The 16,938-nt window shown below is 41.9% G+C and overlaps 1 protein-coding gene across 2 annotated transcripts in view; it reads right to left on the bottom strand.

Annotated features, from left to right (window-relative positions):
• Positions 1-16,938, bottom strand: part of LOC309702293 (uncharacterized protein) — a 202,675-nt gene that overhangs the window by 156,901 nt on the left and 28,836 nt on the right. Inside the window, exon 1 of one of the 2 annotated variants that reach the window (XM_082526905.1) lies at positions 249-287. The exons of the other annotated variant lie outside the window; for it this stretch is intronic. The gene's annotated coding sequence lies outside the window, so the exon portion shown is untranslated. Of the gene's footprint in view, positions 1-248; positions 288-16,938 lie in introns of those variants that run through there. 2 annotated transcript variants of the gene reach the window in all.

Raw genomic sequence — 16,938 nt, 5'->3', positions numbered from 1 at the left:
TGGCGGACACACTCGGCCTCGTTGGTCCAGCTGTGAGTCCGTTACCGTGAACTATGGAGCGGCAGATTTGTGCTGAACTAAGCTGCACACAGCTGATGTTAGTCAGGAAACATTACACACTGACTTTAATGGAGAGACCGGAAATACAAACACACACAGTTTGTTGTGTGAAGAAATCAAACACGAGCTGAACAAACAGTAAAGTTCCTAAAGACAAACTGTTAAAGGAGGAAACAAAGCAAACTTACAGTTTCTTCACACACCAACAACAAGCTCCACTCCACGAAGTTCAGGAAGTGACAGTAAACTTTGAGCAGGAAGGAAACACCCAAAGAGACGTTTGAGGACAATCAGGAGCATCGGGACACTGTGCTGCGTTCAGGTGCACCTCGGAAACTCCAAACCTCTGGCAGGCTGTGATTTATTTCTGCTGGTTTTCCTGTTTGAAGCACAAACATCCGTCATCACTTTGTTGTTGTTCTTCCTGCAGCGTTTAAATATTTCAGCACTGAACTGATGTTTCTTCAAAGCTCATTTCAACCTGTTGAAGTCATGAATGAAAGTGCAGACTGAGAGTGGATCACATGATGTTTGAGGTGTGTCATGTGACATGTTCAGTATTGTCACACATGTCTAGATTGTCCCTGATATCATAACTGCTCAAACACTGATGATTATATTTGAAGAATTATTCCTGATGGCAGCAAAGTTTGAATGGAGCTCTCTGTCTGTGCTGATTTGTCGCCCTCTGGAGGTCAAAGCACAAACTGCATGATGTCACTGTAACCACCACAGAGACAGGAAGTGTTTTTATGACTGAAACACTGAAATGATGCTAACGGCTGTCGTTAGGCTCACTGACAGCAGTGCTGATGTGTTCATGTCAAACACTGGCTCAGGTCAGGCTCCTTCATCCTTCTCCAGCGTGAGGCCGCCCTCAGACCCACAGGAGCTCTGACCTTTGACCTCCTGACCCTAACCATGTTAGTCTTGTTGCATCTTTAAATGCAAATCCATCCAAACTGTAGCCGAGCAAAAGAAGCTGGAAGCTGTTCTATGAATGATGTTGTCGAAGGAGCTTGGAAAGAAAAGCGTCTGGACTTCTTTAAGTTGCTTGAAGACTTTTCACCTTCATCCGAGAAGCTTTTTCAGTTCGAAGGTCAAATGGTGGAGCGTCCCAGATTTTAAGCCCTATGGGAGTGTCACCAAAGAGGGACATGGACACCTTAATGCCCACTCACATCCTGGGACATTTGATCACAGGAAATCACATGATAGCGTGGGGCTAGATCTCACAATGGGTTCACCCAAGACACGAGTAGTTCTTTATGTTTCTCGTGCACGGGAGAGACCTGGACCAATGCCGTTCCTTCGCTTGACCACAGTCGCTCTCGTCCGTTCCCTCGTAACACTGTTCTTTTATTGAGGTTACATGAACATACATAGGTTCATTAACATACACGTGAACAAAGGTACCAGTCTGTATGTTATGTAGGTGTGTGTGTGTGTGTGTGTGTGTGTGTGTGTGTGTGTGTGTGTGTGTGTGTGTGTGTGTGTGTGTGTGTGTGTGTGTGGAGTCAGAGTGTGACCCATAAACGACTTCCCTAAACCTGCTGGTCTGGAAGTCCAGCAGTTCATCTAAACAAAAGGCACTTAGACTAAAACAGACATCCTACCACAAAACAATAAGAAGGTAGCACCTCTCCCATGATCCCAGGACGTGGGTGTGAATGCCAGAGCACTCTGGAGTCACACAAAGTCTTTAAAGACTACTATCATTACACAATTGGTTCTACACCTCTGAGCATATATGGTTAGATATTCCCCAATAACAATGACAATGATAAAATATAAATCCAACAATGGTTTTCAGGGTTTTTATCGTTAACTTCGTTTCCCTGGGTCTTTCCCGTGTTGTAGTCGTGTGTCTTATTTTGAAAGAAATGTTTACGCGTTACCATAGCGACCAGAGAGCATTAAGGGTGCAGACAGGTGCATCCAACAACATTTTATTTTCCCTTATTTGATTTATGGACCTAACTGTATGAACTGGACTTTGGCTTTAATGCTGCTCCTCTTCATCATTGCTGTGTTGCATTTCCATCATCCTGCTGCTGGATTCACTGCAGGCTTTAACAAACACTCCTTTGGGTCCAGGCCCAGCCACGTGTTTGTAAGCTGCTGTGCTCCTCACAAATAAAGCCTGAAGCAGCTCAGACTGTTAGAAGCAGCACTGAGCCCTGTTACAGTTATAGTGTTAGAGCAACGGCTGCAGCCTACAGCATTTAAACTAGCTGACAGTAAACACATCAGTCCAGATGTTACCACATTACTTTGTGATGCTGAGAGTTAAAGGAGACTGGCTGATTAAAATCCCATTCCTTACATCACCGTCCTCTGCTCTGACTGCTTTCATTTAATCACAATCAGAATACTTTTTTGATCCCCAGGGGAAATTATTTAGGTTACAGTGCTGCAGCACAAACAGGAACAAAGACACAACACACTAAGTAAGAAATAGCACAACATACACAATATATACATGCATACATATGAGTCACTTATAAGTAACATGTGAGTGCTGGGGTCTATGACAGCAGGCAGGTCTGTATTTATGTCCAGGCTGACATGAACAGCTAGTAGTTCAGGGTTCAACACTCAGGAAAGTGTGTGACCTTCCACACTGACAGAAGATGCTAAACATGACTTTAAACTGTTGTTTGTTAAAGCCTCACAGATCTGAGAGCAGGGCTCAGTGGGTACATGAGCCTTTATACATGAAGGCTTTCTGTTTCCAGGAGAGGAAACATGTGATCCAGCTGTGTTTGGTCACATGGATCTGCTCTGCATGGATCACCTGACTAAAACATGTTGTTATTATTGTTCTTACAGTCTTAAATCGGTACATCAGGCGGGTCACATGACACCCGGGGGTGACAGCAACATCTTTCCTCTTTAGAAAGCTGCTCTCTGTCCCAGGAGCTGTTGTCACAGTAACAGCAGGAACAGGAAGTCACATGCTCTCTGCTCTGTGATTGGCTGCTTCTTATCTCAGCTTCCTGCAGAGGGTGGGGTCTGCTGATAACGCACACCAACAGAAGTGTGACTTTCACTTCCTGTTTATTGCTGTTGTTCTTAAAGCTCTCAGGCGATGCTGCAGCGCCCCCTGCTGACACAAACTCCTCCCTCTGTCTCAGAGGTCACAGGTCAGCCTGCTGCAGAGGGTCTGCCTGTTCATGGACTTCCTGTTACAGAGACGGGTCTCAGCGTCAACACTGGTTTCTGATTGGACGGTGTGGAAAATGTTACGAGTTCAAAATATTGGGGATGGAGACAAGAGAAAAACCACAATAACAACACTGGTCCGGTCGGGTTGAGTCAAACGATGATTTTAATGATCACACACGTGGGAGATGGACACTGATGCAGACAGCCTCTGATCTCAAAATGGTGGAGCATTGCTCAAACTCTTATAGCCTCTGGTGCCTCCACCTTATCATAAAAGCCTAAACATTCACATGCTTTCTCTCACACAGCGCCTAAGCTACGACCTTGGCTCCCTGTTTATCTGCTCCTGCTGAGATGGGGCAGAAAACTCCAGCATGTTCTCTTCTAATCAGACAAATAAGGCGATGACTTTCTGCAAACAGTATTTCTTATAACTCAGCAGTATAATGCATCATAAAACAATATCATTCATTCACAATAAATCAGCAGTTTAATATAATGCACATCAGTTTAACTAATGCAATAGTTATCAGCTTCTTCTAATTCAGGAGAATAATGCAAACTAAAACTACATAATAATTCACAATCTTTAATTAGGGGTATAACATGGCATAAAATAATATTATAATCTAACAAAACCCAGCTTCCTCCAGCCGAGTGATGTGTGGATTCCTCACTCTCTGTGGATCAGTGTAAGTCTGTGTGTGGGTCAGCTGCAGGACTTGTTTGACCTTTGACCCTGGCAGACAGAGCTGGTTACTGCTGTGTGACTCCTGCCGTCGCTCCACTTTAAATTTTACTTAAAATAAGTCCTGACATGGCCCCGCCCCCTCTGACCTGCTGCTCCTGGATGTGCTGAGGACACAGCGGAGGCTCAGAGGGGGCGGGGCTTTTCCCGTGGCGGTAACCAAACTGCATTAGGTCACTGCACTGCCAGTGTTTAACCACACCTCTTCTGACTGACCTTTGACCTCTGACATGTTGATTCGATCCTTATTTAATGACGTCTTTTATCTAGTGATTTAATTCTGTGTATTTATATGTGATGGTGTTCCTGCGTTCAGCCTCAGCTGATATCCACAGACGCTCCTATTGGCTGGTTTTAAAAACACATTTTTCCATTAAAGAGACTCTTTTAAAAACACGTCTGCCTGAAATTCACATTTCATTGATTTTGGGGGATTTTAACAGAGAGATAGAACTTTATGAATCCCTCATGTTTATCCTCCAGGAAATCCAGTTTGTAGCAGCAGAACACCGACAAACTTTTACACAGCACAGAATTAGGATATCAAATAAAGGGGAATAAGAGAATATGAATATAAGCATAAATATGTACATATATACACAGACCTCACACAGAGACAGCAGCTACACTGTGTGTGGATGTGATCCACAGTCACAGCTGTGGGTTTCAGTCAGTGTGTCTCTAACTTCATGGTCACATTTCAAAGCTTATTGGAGCCAGAAGATGTTCAAGTAAAAGATTTATTGCTGTACTCGTCTACCAGGATAACAGGAGGTTCATAAAGCTGTGTAATACTTCAGCTTTACATCATGCAGTAGTAGTTTATTAAACCCCCCAAAATATGACTATCCAGAGTTGGGACCAGGAAGCAGAGTTGCAGTCTTACACGCCTCTCTGCAGCTTCTCTCCTCCTGCTACCCCCCAAAAACCCATCTCCATAGAGACTGTGTCAGCTTCCAAACAGACAAAAAAACTAAAAACCAGCAACAAACGACTTAAACATAAACAATCACAAAGAAAGAACAATACAGTATCCACATCTGAACCAAAGAGTAAAACAGTGAAATGTGGATTATTAAACATTAGGTCTCTCTCCTCCAAGTCTCTGTTAGTACATGTTAGTAAAAACATTTCTGCATTTTACCCATATTTTATTTTTAACTCAAAATCAAAGATTCCAGATTCTCCTACATGTTGGTTTTGAATCAGATAGGACGACAGATTTCAGGTGGCCCTGTGTCTTTCTCTATTACATTTGCCACTGTGTAACTCAAAGTTATTTAAGGACTAGTTTATTTCAATGGATGAGTTTACTGACTGACGCGCAGAAGAAATAGTTCTTTATGGAGCCGAGATGGTGTGAATGATGAGACCAAAGACTGCAATATCTTGTACCAAAAATATATTGAATAAATGGAGGAAAGGGGAAATGGAACAAAATAATTAACACAACACACAACATAAATGCCCACAATTAAATAATAAATCAATGCTGTGATCTTTCTGTGCAAAAGTCCTTTTTGGTCCTCTTCTTTTTAAAGTTCACTTTTAAGGTATTCCTCCTTAGAGTCCAGCTTCATACAAATGGGGAAATATGTCCGTAATCCAAAGACGGCTAAGTGGGGGAAAGAGGGGAAACAAAGAATGGTCCTACCGGCTCGCCACTTCAATATGAAGAAGATTAATTCAAAGGGAGGGAACAAAACCTGACCTGTAGGTCAGAAAAACGTCCATTAGCACATCAAGTTCGATTCAGTTTACCGGTAAACAAATATTTTTCTGCAAGCCTATGTAACAATGCAAATCATCATCAACCAATGTACAACAGTTAAATTATTAATTATCTTGGCTACGTAGCTTAATCTATACATTCCAGTAGCGTTCGCTACAAACAATACAAAAACAACAATAAAGGAAAACAGCTGTCTAACAGACAGCATAGCCGAATTCAAGGCAACACATAACAATAATCATTCAATCGCACTTTGTTTCAAAGTAAGCCCATTAAAATGCTTAAGTAAATAAAAGTGTTCAAAAACAGCGGTTTTTGAGCCGGAGTTCTGCTCGCGGTGGGAACGCCGCCGCACAAAGTCACTTTTTAATCGCGCAAACGATCGACTGGTTACTGACAACCAAAAGGTTGTTTTTGGCAGATATTAAAGATCATGGGTGGGCGGGGCAAATGGAGCAGTTTTCTACAGTCGAGTAAAATTCCAGGAAAGAGCTGGGTGTGGCTTTCCTTTAAATCACATGATCAACAGCTTTAAGATGGAGGCAACTCGCTCAGTGTTTCCTGTTTCATTCTTAGACTGTGGCGATGGTAAGTAGCAGCTTTTCACTTGTTACCTGGCATCTTTTCAGCCACCAATGATAGTCATTGTATGTTATCAACATTTCACTAACTATGTTTTCTCTCATGTTTAAAATAGGCCGACCAAGAGCAAAATAGGTATGTCTGCAGACTCTGCTGTAGCCAAAGTTATCAGATCTCCTGTGTCTTTAAATCCCTAACTGCTCGATCATTATCATTTTAGAAGACAACAATTTCTCAAAGGAGGTTCAAAACTAATGCCTACAAGATTACCAAGAGGATGGTTCGGGGCTCTTACATGACTCCGGGAAGTCAACACTTGGTGGATGAGGTGTGTTACCTTTGACACTTTTAAGACAGTCCTGTTTATCACTACTAACAATAAGCAAATATGTTTTCACTCAACAGATCCTTCACAGCATGTTGTTTCTGGGCAAAATCAACAACATCCCCTTTTCTCCAGAAGAAATCTTCCCTAATCCTTTTGTTTTGGGTTCTTTAATGAGAAGATATCCCAGGCCTTTTAAGTTGTATTCGACTCAGCTTCCCAGGCGAAGTCCCTTCTCCTGTGTGCTCGACATGGTAAGATAACTCTTCTCACATTTTCAGTCAATCTGACAAACTTCCAGTTTTTAGGAAAGTATAATGCAAAGTGCTTTTTTACTGAGAAATCCAAAGAAAATCCATACTGTACCTTATACTTCAACATATGCTTCTAGCTATACTTCTCCACCAAACACAGAGACTGCAGGAGAGCTGGAGACTTGCTTCAGAATTTGTTAGTTCTAAATAATGTCTAACAGACTCATTATTGGAGATGCTTACAGTCTTCAAGGCGTATATGATGCTGTCACTGTGTAGCTGCTGGATCTGTTAAGTCAGCTCAAAGACTCTAAATTCAGCGTGTTTTGACAGCCCGGCATAGCAAAATAGAAAAAAAAAGGTCAATTAGCAAATTTAATTATAAATTAGTGAGAACAAAGATGGATTTTTGCTTATTGATTTAAAATTAAATAGATTTTTGTGACTTGTTTCACCCCCTATCTTAAAATGTCTAAATCAAAAGCATCCAATGGTCCTGCATAGTTAAATAAGTCAAGCAGCGAAACAAACATGTTGATCAACTTTCTATGAAAAACAACTATATAATCAGGTGCAACACTTTGACCAGATCTGTAACTGTTTTCAGATCGTCCTGCAAAATAACTCAGAGAATGAAGAGCAAATAAAGCAGAGTCTGCAAGATCTCCTCACAGACTTGGACTTAGAAGAGAATAATAAAAAAACAGCTTTCGTCTCGTCCACCATCTGCATTTCTCAAAAATCCCAAACCAACAAATCAGAAAGGTACTGCGGAGTCTCCATGTCCACCAAAGGTCCTAACGCTGGGAAAATTATGATTGCTGCCTCCTGTCTTAGCAAATGGCATAAATATGTATCTGGTGCGGTGATGACCTATTATCCAAACACAGTCCAGAAAGATTACTTTGATGGAACAATTGAAGTACCTGGAAATATCAGGTGTGAGGCTTTTTGTCTCCGTGATGGTGCCAGAATGAAGCCTTGCAGATCATGTAAGAATTTGTTTGGCTTGAACACAGAAGACCTCAGAGAGTGGCCATATGGTAACTGTGCTGAAGCTGAGAGCCTGAGCAATTTGCTTGAAAATGAGAGAGAAGTTGAAACGCATGTGGATGAATACTCAGCTGAAAAGGATAACAGGCAGAGAGCTGAGGATGAGGTTGGTAGGGTTCTTAGAACCGTGTTGCAAAGGATTCGGTTTAACTGGACAGGTGAATTTTACAACCCAGAACAAGAGTGAGATGAAATCGTTTGCATTCATCATTCTGATAAATCAAAGATTCTCTGCTCTGACAGCATCTGTGTGGATTTTCTGTAATCACAGAGACGTGTATAAGCATGTTTACTTTCCATCTCCATGTAATTGTCACATTTAATAATTAAAACTGGCTTCTATGGGTTTTTGTTTGTTTGCTTACATATCTAGTGTTTAATGCAATATGAAGCATTATCAGACAGCATTTATTGGGAAGAATCCCATATTTATACTGGTCTGTACCCAGGGTACACAGAAAATAAAAACACATGTTTTCTTATTATGATCCCAACTATAATTTACTTAAGCAAAAGCACTACATGTGTAGTTATAATATTTATAGCAGTTACTGTTGAGCTTTAAATTTATCATCTTAAATGTTTATATGCTGATTATATTGCTTTATATAAGAAAGGCCTAACTCTGAGTACACTCTGTGCCAAAAAGTGCTGACAGGAAACTGCATGCTTTTGCAGAAACGTGCTTTTGCAGCTAGAAAGTGAAGCTGATATATATCAGTTTTAATTAGTTTTTACCAACTGCTTGCTAGGGCAATCCCACGAGTTTGGTGTTTTTGTATTGAACATGATTCCAAGTGCTTTCTATAACACATAGCAGAGGTGCCACAACAAAGACTGAGAAGAGGACAGGAAGAGACAGTGAAAGAGATGCACTCCTTCGCCATTCATGTTAAAGCGTTGCATAGCTTTAATTTTAGAGAGTGTTGCATAACTTTAGTCATTTTTCTACCACAGGTGAAGCCAAGAATTGTGAAGCTCTCTTTTGGCCAAATACCAGAATCTGTAAGAAGAAGAAAAAACAAACAATCAAATAGGTCATTATTAAGAGGACAACAATCTCTTGATGATTATCCACAGTGTCTTTGATAACTCTGAGATACAAACTGTCAAGGATATACACATCCCAGCAAACAATAGCTGTGTTTGACTAAAGCGATTAATAACAAGGACAGAGCTACAATCACTACAGTCAAACATAAAGGGCTTAATCCTGAATCCAAGTCTGAGCTGTGATGCCGTTGGTGCTGAAAGCTGCTCAGATCCTGAAGCTGCACGTTTTGTCTCTCTCTAACCAAACCAGCAGCAAAAGAAGACACATTTCGCTTGACATAAACATTGTCATGAATTCCCTCTTACTTTTGCTGGTTTGCTTCCACCACCATTAAAACACACACAGAAAAACAACACAGCACAGCTCTCTCCCTCTCTCAGTGTACTTTAAGAACACCGTTTCCCATCTCAAATCTCTGTTTTTGGCATTATTCGCTTGCTTGTTATGAAGCAGTCTACCGTTGTTTACAGCCATTTTTTTTAATGACTTCCGACAAGACAGCCTCATTTCTGCTGTTCAATACCAAATTTTATTTATTTTTTTCAAATTAAGTGAAACTGCAAAATGCTCTGCTGTGTCTCTATTAAAACCTCTTATTAAAACCTCTGAATCACTTCAGCAGCATCAGCCAATGTACATTTGTTGAGTCGTGGTTCTCGTCTGCTTTTGTTCTACTGCAGAATAATATTTTTAAGGTTATCTACTGTAAAAAGCTAGGCCAGGAAAATCTGCTTCATGGTTTTGTGTTTTATCCTCAGTTACTTTGTCACAAAAGCATCTGCTGTGATGCTCACACCTCTGATGAAGTTTCACAAGTGTCAGTACTGATAAATGATCAGAATTATAATGTTTCTGACTCTCTGAGTAAGAATTAAATGGAATCTAATTGGGACCTTGTGAATTGGAATTGAACAGGTTCTAGAAATCAGTGATGATACTCAGCTCCAATACCCACCTATGATATTAGGCTGACGAACGCTGACTGGGTTTCATTTACCAGCTTTTTATGTTCTTCCTGCAGTTTCCTCCCCACATCACTCATCTTAACTTTTTTCCAGTCCTCCTCAGTCTAAACAGAACACACAACAATACAAAGAAAAGCTCAGGTGATTGATCTCTAACACTAGGCATCCCCAGTCTTATTCTTAGCAGTCTAACTTCTCACCATATCTTTGAAGGCCTCTCCATTGTAGTAGCGCTTGGATGCTGGATACTCTATTGTTTTGTCACATAGTTCCAGGAAACTGGAAGCCACCAGATGCAGCTCCTCTCCGTCATAGCCGTACAGCTTTTTGTCCTCACACGTCATCAGCACAAGCTCGTCACATGGACATGAGGTGCCCTTTACCACACCAATAACCTGCATTTTTACAATCTCGGGAAGGTAGAATTTTCCCCAGGCGTTAACTTCATCATCATCCCCGTTGTATTTGGTGTTCTCAAGCTCTTCTATCCACAGGTCAGCACCACTTGGCTTCTTCAGGTGAACGCACATGCTTTTGTTTTTGGAAACAAAATCTTTCACCCATTTCAGGTACTTTTCACCTGGAAAGAAGCAGACAAGGAAATATGGATGAATGTAGAAGTGTTGGAAAAGACAAATAGCAAGGTTATCCTACAGCAGTTTGTGAAAATGTTGTATCTTGAAATAAGCAGGCAAAATGAGGATCTCACTTATCTCATATGTTCTGACTACCGACTTTCTTCAGTTAAAGGACAAAAAAAGGGCACACTGGAGGCTGACAGAGTGTGCAATGGTGGGAATCATTTTGCAGAACTCACTAAAGTTTGTTTCTCCTGGAACAAGCTTTTTACACTTCGGCAAATGAAAATACTGTGTTAAACTAAAAAAGAGCACCAGACCAAGGTCTACAGTACTAACAGAAAAGCATGCCGTTACCTGTTGCCTGTCGACACAGCTGCTGATCTTCCTCACCAAAAAAATGAGGATCCCTGAAAGGAATAGAAAGGTTATGTTAAAATGAATGACTGTCACGGTGATCATGGGAAGCTCCAAAATATCACAATAGCTACGAAATCACAAAATGCAGTGTGATGTCTGTAAGCACCAAACATGACATCTCTGCAAATTCATCTTGAAACATGTAGGTACCTCACACGTACAGCTGCAGCCATCTCAGCCATTTATCACTGTGGCTGCCAAGTGGCTGCCACTTCACAAGCGCATGGCACAACATAGAAGAGCCACCTCCACAGGACAAGACTCAGCAGTCCATCTGCATCTTAAGGATAAAGGACACTCTTTCGAGGATGCTAATGTTCACATTTTGGACAGAGAGGACAGATGGTTTGAAAGAGGAGTGAAAGAAGCCATCTATGTCCACTGTGAGCGACCATCTTTGAACAGAGGCGGGGTTTACGACACCAACTCTCTGCCATCTATAATCCAGTTTTGAGATCCTTCCCAGACGCCTTAACGCCCACTCACATCCTGGGCCATCTGACCTCAGGAATTCACATGATAAGGTGGGGCCAGGTTTCACAATGAAAACACCCGAAACTCTGGCTGATTGGGACCCACACCCAGTTTCACACCTTGGCTCAGGTGATTAGAGGATCATCAGGGGGTCCTTTTGTCCCTCTGTGGGGGGAAACTCCCACTAGGCTTATATCTGGGACTCTCCACCATTTGACCTTAGAACTGAAGAAGCTTCTCGGATGAGAGGTGAAACGTCTTCAAGTAACTTAAAGAAGTCCAGACGCTTTTCTTTGCAAGCTCCTTTGACTACGATGACCTGGATGACTGAGAACCTTCACAGACATAAGGTGAATGTGACAAACAAAGCGCCTTCTTGTTCTCTGTGATAATGTAAAGTTATTAATGAAAAAACAAACGAGTAAAAAACGGACTGGAAACATGTCTTCAATCAAAACTTGACAAAAACAAAGAAACAGCCTCACTTCTCTGCGACGCTCCCTAAAAATGACGTTACGTGTTACGTACCAGAGATTTCTATACAGCCCTTTATCAAGCCGAGAGAAAGTGACGCAAAACCCTCCAACTAATAACGACTAGCAGAGAGGCTCAGCTGAGTGTAGTTACCTGGTTTGCAGACGCATACAGACGTTTCCTGTCCTCTCGGACGCAGCTGTGATAGAACATGTGGTGCATTACCGCCACCAACTGGCTTGGAGTGAGGACCGGAAATCGCTCATGCCAAATCAAAAAAAAAAAAACATAAAGAAAGATTAAGTGAAGAGATAAATGAATACATTAAATCAAGAAGAAAAAAACCCACCACCGGACATATACATCCTCATATCCTTCTGTACAAATGAGTTTGTTTTAGAAACTGAAAAAAGCCACAAAACCTTCACATCTAGAAATCCTTTGCAGTAAAACTTGTTTTTTGGCAGGTTCCACAGGTTTTGAATCAGTTTTCTTCTTTATTCCTGATAATTTTGACAATGAAAAAGAACATGTTCTATAGGGCTTTGGAGTTGACGTCACGCCGCAATGCATTGTGGGAGCGCGGCACCATTTTCGAGGTCTACGAATCAAAACAAACACACTGTGTTGGAACGACGATTACAAGATGCTTAAAAGCAGCTCAAAAGAGAACGGACTGTATAGAGTCCGATTGCGTCCAGAGGCGAAGCGGCGGTACTTGCAGAAAATAGCGTGCAGTGGAAATGTGGACCCGTATGAAATACGGCCGTGGAGTAGAAACCCTGAAGACGTAGCCTGATATATTTTCGTACCTTATCTGTGGAGTCAGCGCGTACAAGTCGTCATTCAAACAAAGGTAAGTCAGCTCGAGTACTGCGTGTGAAATGCGTTTGATTTCCCTGCAAACATTCAGATTAGTGCAGCATAAATTCATTCATGAGGGGAAATTACAGTGAGAACATGTGGAGGCTGTTAGAGGGAGAAGATAGTGAGTTCAGTGCAGGGCTGTGCAGAGAGGTTTAAAGGGGCGGGTGCTCAAAGTTAAAAAGGGGCACATTGAACCAGGCTGAATAACAACAACACACATTCATCAAGAATCTAATATGGGAAGGGCAGGGCTGTGTTGGTCTGAGACTGTAGACATTAAAAAGTCCACAGGAGAGATGGTAGCTGATTAAACAAGTGTCATGAGATAATAACTAAATGCAAAGATTGGTGACAGCGCTTGGAACCATAAGGCAACAAAAAACTATGTATGTAAAAAAAAAAAAAAAAAAAAAAAAAAATATATATATATATATATATATATATATATATATATATACACACACACAGTGGGGCAAAAAAGTATTTAGTCAGCCACCGATTGTGCAAGTTCCCCCACTTAAAATGATGACAGAGGTCAGTAATTTGCACCAGAGGTACACTTCAACTGTGAGAGACAGAATGTGAAAAAAAATCCATGAATCCACATGGTAGGATTTGTAAAGAATTTATCCGTAAATCAGGGTGGAAAATAAGTATTTGGTCACCTCAAACAAGGAAAATCTCTGGCTCTCACAGACCTGTAACGTCTTCTGTAAGAAGCTTTTCTGTCCCCCACTCGTTACCTGTATGAATGGCACCTGTTTGAACTCATCATCTGTATAAAAGACACCTGTCCACAGCCTCAAACAGTCAGACTCCAAACTCCGCCATGGCCAAGACCAAAGAGCTTTCGAAGGACACCAGGAAAAGTATTGTAGACCTGCACCAGACTGGGAAGAGTGAATCTACAATAGGCAAGCAGCTTGGTGTGAAAAAACCAACTGTGGGAGCAATCATCAGAAAATGGAAGACATACAAGACCACTGATAATCTCCCTCGATCTGGGGCTCCACGCAAGATCTCATCCCGTGGGGTCAAAATGATCATGAGAACGGTGAGCAAAGATCCCAGAACCACACGGGGGGACCTGGTGAATGACCTGCAGAGAGCTGGGACCAAAGTAACAAAGGTCACCATCAGTAACACACTACAACGGCAGGGAATCAAATCCCGCAGTGCCAGACGTGTTCCGCTGCTGAAGCCAGTGCATGTCCAGGCCTGTCTGAAGTTTGCCAGAGAGCACATGGATGATACAGCAGAGGATTGGGAGAATGTCATGTGGTCAGATGAAACCAAAGTAGAACTTTTTGGTATTTTGGTATCCTGTATTTGTTGTTGAAGACTTCTTCAGCTTCTTCTCAAGGACATCAGCTGCTTGTTTGGCAGCAGAGGCAGTTAAGAAGCTTCCTGAAAAACACTGAACAGTGAGTTCACTGTGGCATATGACAGATTCAGCTTTCTGTGTGCAAATGTGTCTGTGTCGACCTTTCAAATGCTGTTGAATCCAAAACATCAGCGGCTCCTCGGCTGCTCGCTTCATGCACTTCTGTCTGTGTGACAGTCCAATGACATCACAGCTGTTTCCAGCCCCAGTGTCTCAGGACTGGACACCTTTAAACATGTCGAGGATCAAACAGCGTCCAGCTAAACACACATGAAACTATCAGAGCTGACAATCATTCCAATAACATCTAATGGTTCATGTATGTAGACACAGGACTACAAGGAAATGGCTCTCAGCATCTGGCTGTGGGAACACATGAGTCCCTGTTTGTGTTCAGATTGTGTGCATGTTTTAGACGTGTGTCACATGTAGAAACACAACAATCCCACAATGACACACAGATGTGTTTGACACAGCTGTGCAGCTGTAAGTTGTTTCTAATGATTCATTGAAGCTCTTCTAACATTCTGGAGACGATCAGTACATGAATCTGTTCAACACGACAACAATTTGACTTCAGTGTGAACGTTTGCATTAAATAACCTTCTTCATCCAGCTGACAGCATCTTCATCCTATGATGTGAACAGTTCCTCCTGTTGATGACAAACCTCTGACAGGATCTGCTTGAGGAGCTTTTTCATGTGCAGCTCTCTGAGCTCAGGGCTGAGCTGCTGTTTCATCTTTAAGAGCTGCTGCCTCCTCGCCGGACTTGTTCTCCTCTTCTTCTCCTAATGACACCATTTCTGCTTCATATTAAATTCAATAAAGATGCTGACATGTATCTGTAGCAACAACATCATTGAATCTAGAACAACTGGAGCCAAACCAGTGGCTCTGCTGGGATCACTGGTGAGCCAACACTTCCTTGTTGATGCAGATTTCAGGGCTTCCTTTTGCTCCTCCGTTATAACTGTTCTCTCTTCTCAACACATGATGACACAAAGGAATCAGCAGTGACAAAGATGATGCTGAAGAGAAGCACACACTTCACACATATAACAGAGCAGTGCAGTTACACACACCTCTGCTCGACATCAGGCCTCAAACAAAGACACAAAACACTAACTTGACTCTAAACAGAAGAAACGAGCAGCTGTTTCTGTTCTGTGCTTATTTATATTTGACACACATGCTTCTCTTTGTGCAAACACACATCGCACTATAAGGGTAACCTCGCACACAATGATTGGACAGCACAGTGATGATGCTGGGAGATCCTATACGCAGCAACACAGAAACACTGAGAACTTTAAACAATGATGGAAAGTGTTATAAATGACTTGTTGGCCTCTGATCTGTCACAAACAGCTGAAACGTGTCTCTCATGAGTCACATGAAGGTTTTTGACAGAAAGGACAAAAAGTAGCTGCAGTCAGTTTGTGTCATTTTTATATTTATTCATCTGGGAGAAAAATCTGAGGGACATTAAAATGTGTTTTCAACAGAGACAAGAACATGAATATAACAGAACAGGTAAATGAACATGTTTCAAGTAAACAGCTGGACTGATCAGGTCCAAACACAGAGTGATAAACTTGTCAAACAGCTGTCATATCTTTATATAGAAGCTCTTTATAAATGCTGCTCACTGCAGTCTGTTTACTAATAATGTCAAAGTGTTAGAAACACAGAAACATCAGAATGGTCTTTGTTCACAGAAACCTGTCTGGGATCCTTTGTTGTTCTTTTGATGCAGAGTTACATTATAAATATAAAGAGTTATTTCAGAGTCTCATCAGTTTTCCTGCATGTCTTTATTTAACACATCAGCAGGGCTGAAGCTCTCATGTTAAACACACACTGATCTATGGACACGTTCATGTGTTTCTAACAGAACCAGGCTGTTATCAGCCTGCACTAACATTATGTCACACACACTGAATGTAACAGTGACAGTTTACATCATCACACAATCAGCTGTGATTGTTTCACTGTCATCAAACGAGTCAACAGGAAGTAGAATCAATAGAAACCAATCATTTCCTGACAGCATGTCTGATGGAAATAAGTGCAGATTATGTATGAAGTCTAACTGCACACAGTAACTGTGTTACAATAAGGACTTAACAGCGCCCTCTGCTGGAGTGTTTCAGTACTGCGTTAACTAGAATACACCACCTCCTCCTCACACCACCTGCTACAGCTCTACTCTTCTATGACTACAGTCATCCACAGCACTGATGTGAGGTCACATGGTTCATATGTAAGGAGCACAGCTGACCTCAGGTCAGTTTAATGACTGTGAGCAGCAGCTGTGTTATTGTCACTGTGACAGGGAGACACTCTCAGACACAGCGCTCATGTCAGCTTGTTCTCATGCAGGAGGATCAGGAGCTCCATGTTTGTCTTTCTGTTTGAATCATGATGTGTTTGTGCCATCAGAGTCTGTCATGAGTACTCAGGGTTTCACAGCAGCTCTTCTGGATGCTGACGAGGACTCCAACCTCATGTTTCACCTCTCTGAGCTTCTGATGTCTGTGAACACTCGTGTTTCTTCTCTGGGCTCATCTGGACAAAAACACCTTTCTGTGTTTGGCTGCAGCCTCATTCTGACTGACAGGAAGTGTGTTATCCATGAGCTGCACTTCTGTGAGGAAGTTTCCTGCTGTGTTTCCTGTCTGTGGACAAACACGAGTGTTCCAGCTGAGGACTTGGTTCCTTCCACCTGTCCATACAGGACATCACGCTGTCTGCAGCTCTGTAAATGCAGCTCCAGGTCCTTCCACGTGCTGCTCTGTA

The sequence above is a fragment of the Aulonocara stuartgranti genome, assembly GCF_965226115.1.
Source record: "Aulonocara stuartgranti genome assembly, chromosome: 3".
NCBI classification, from domain to species: Eukaryota; Metazoa; Chordata; class Actinopteri; order Cichliformes; family Cichlidae; genus Aulonocara; species Aulonocara stuartgranti.
Note: the sequence above shows the minus strand (reverse complement) of the source record. Positions and strands in the feature narration are given on the sequence as shown.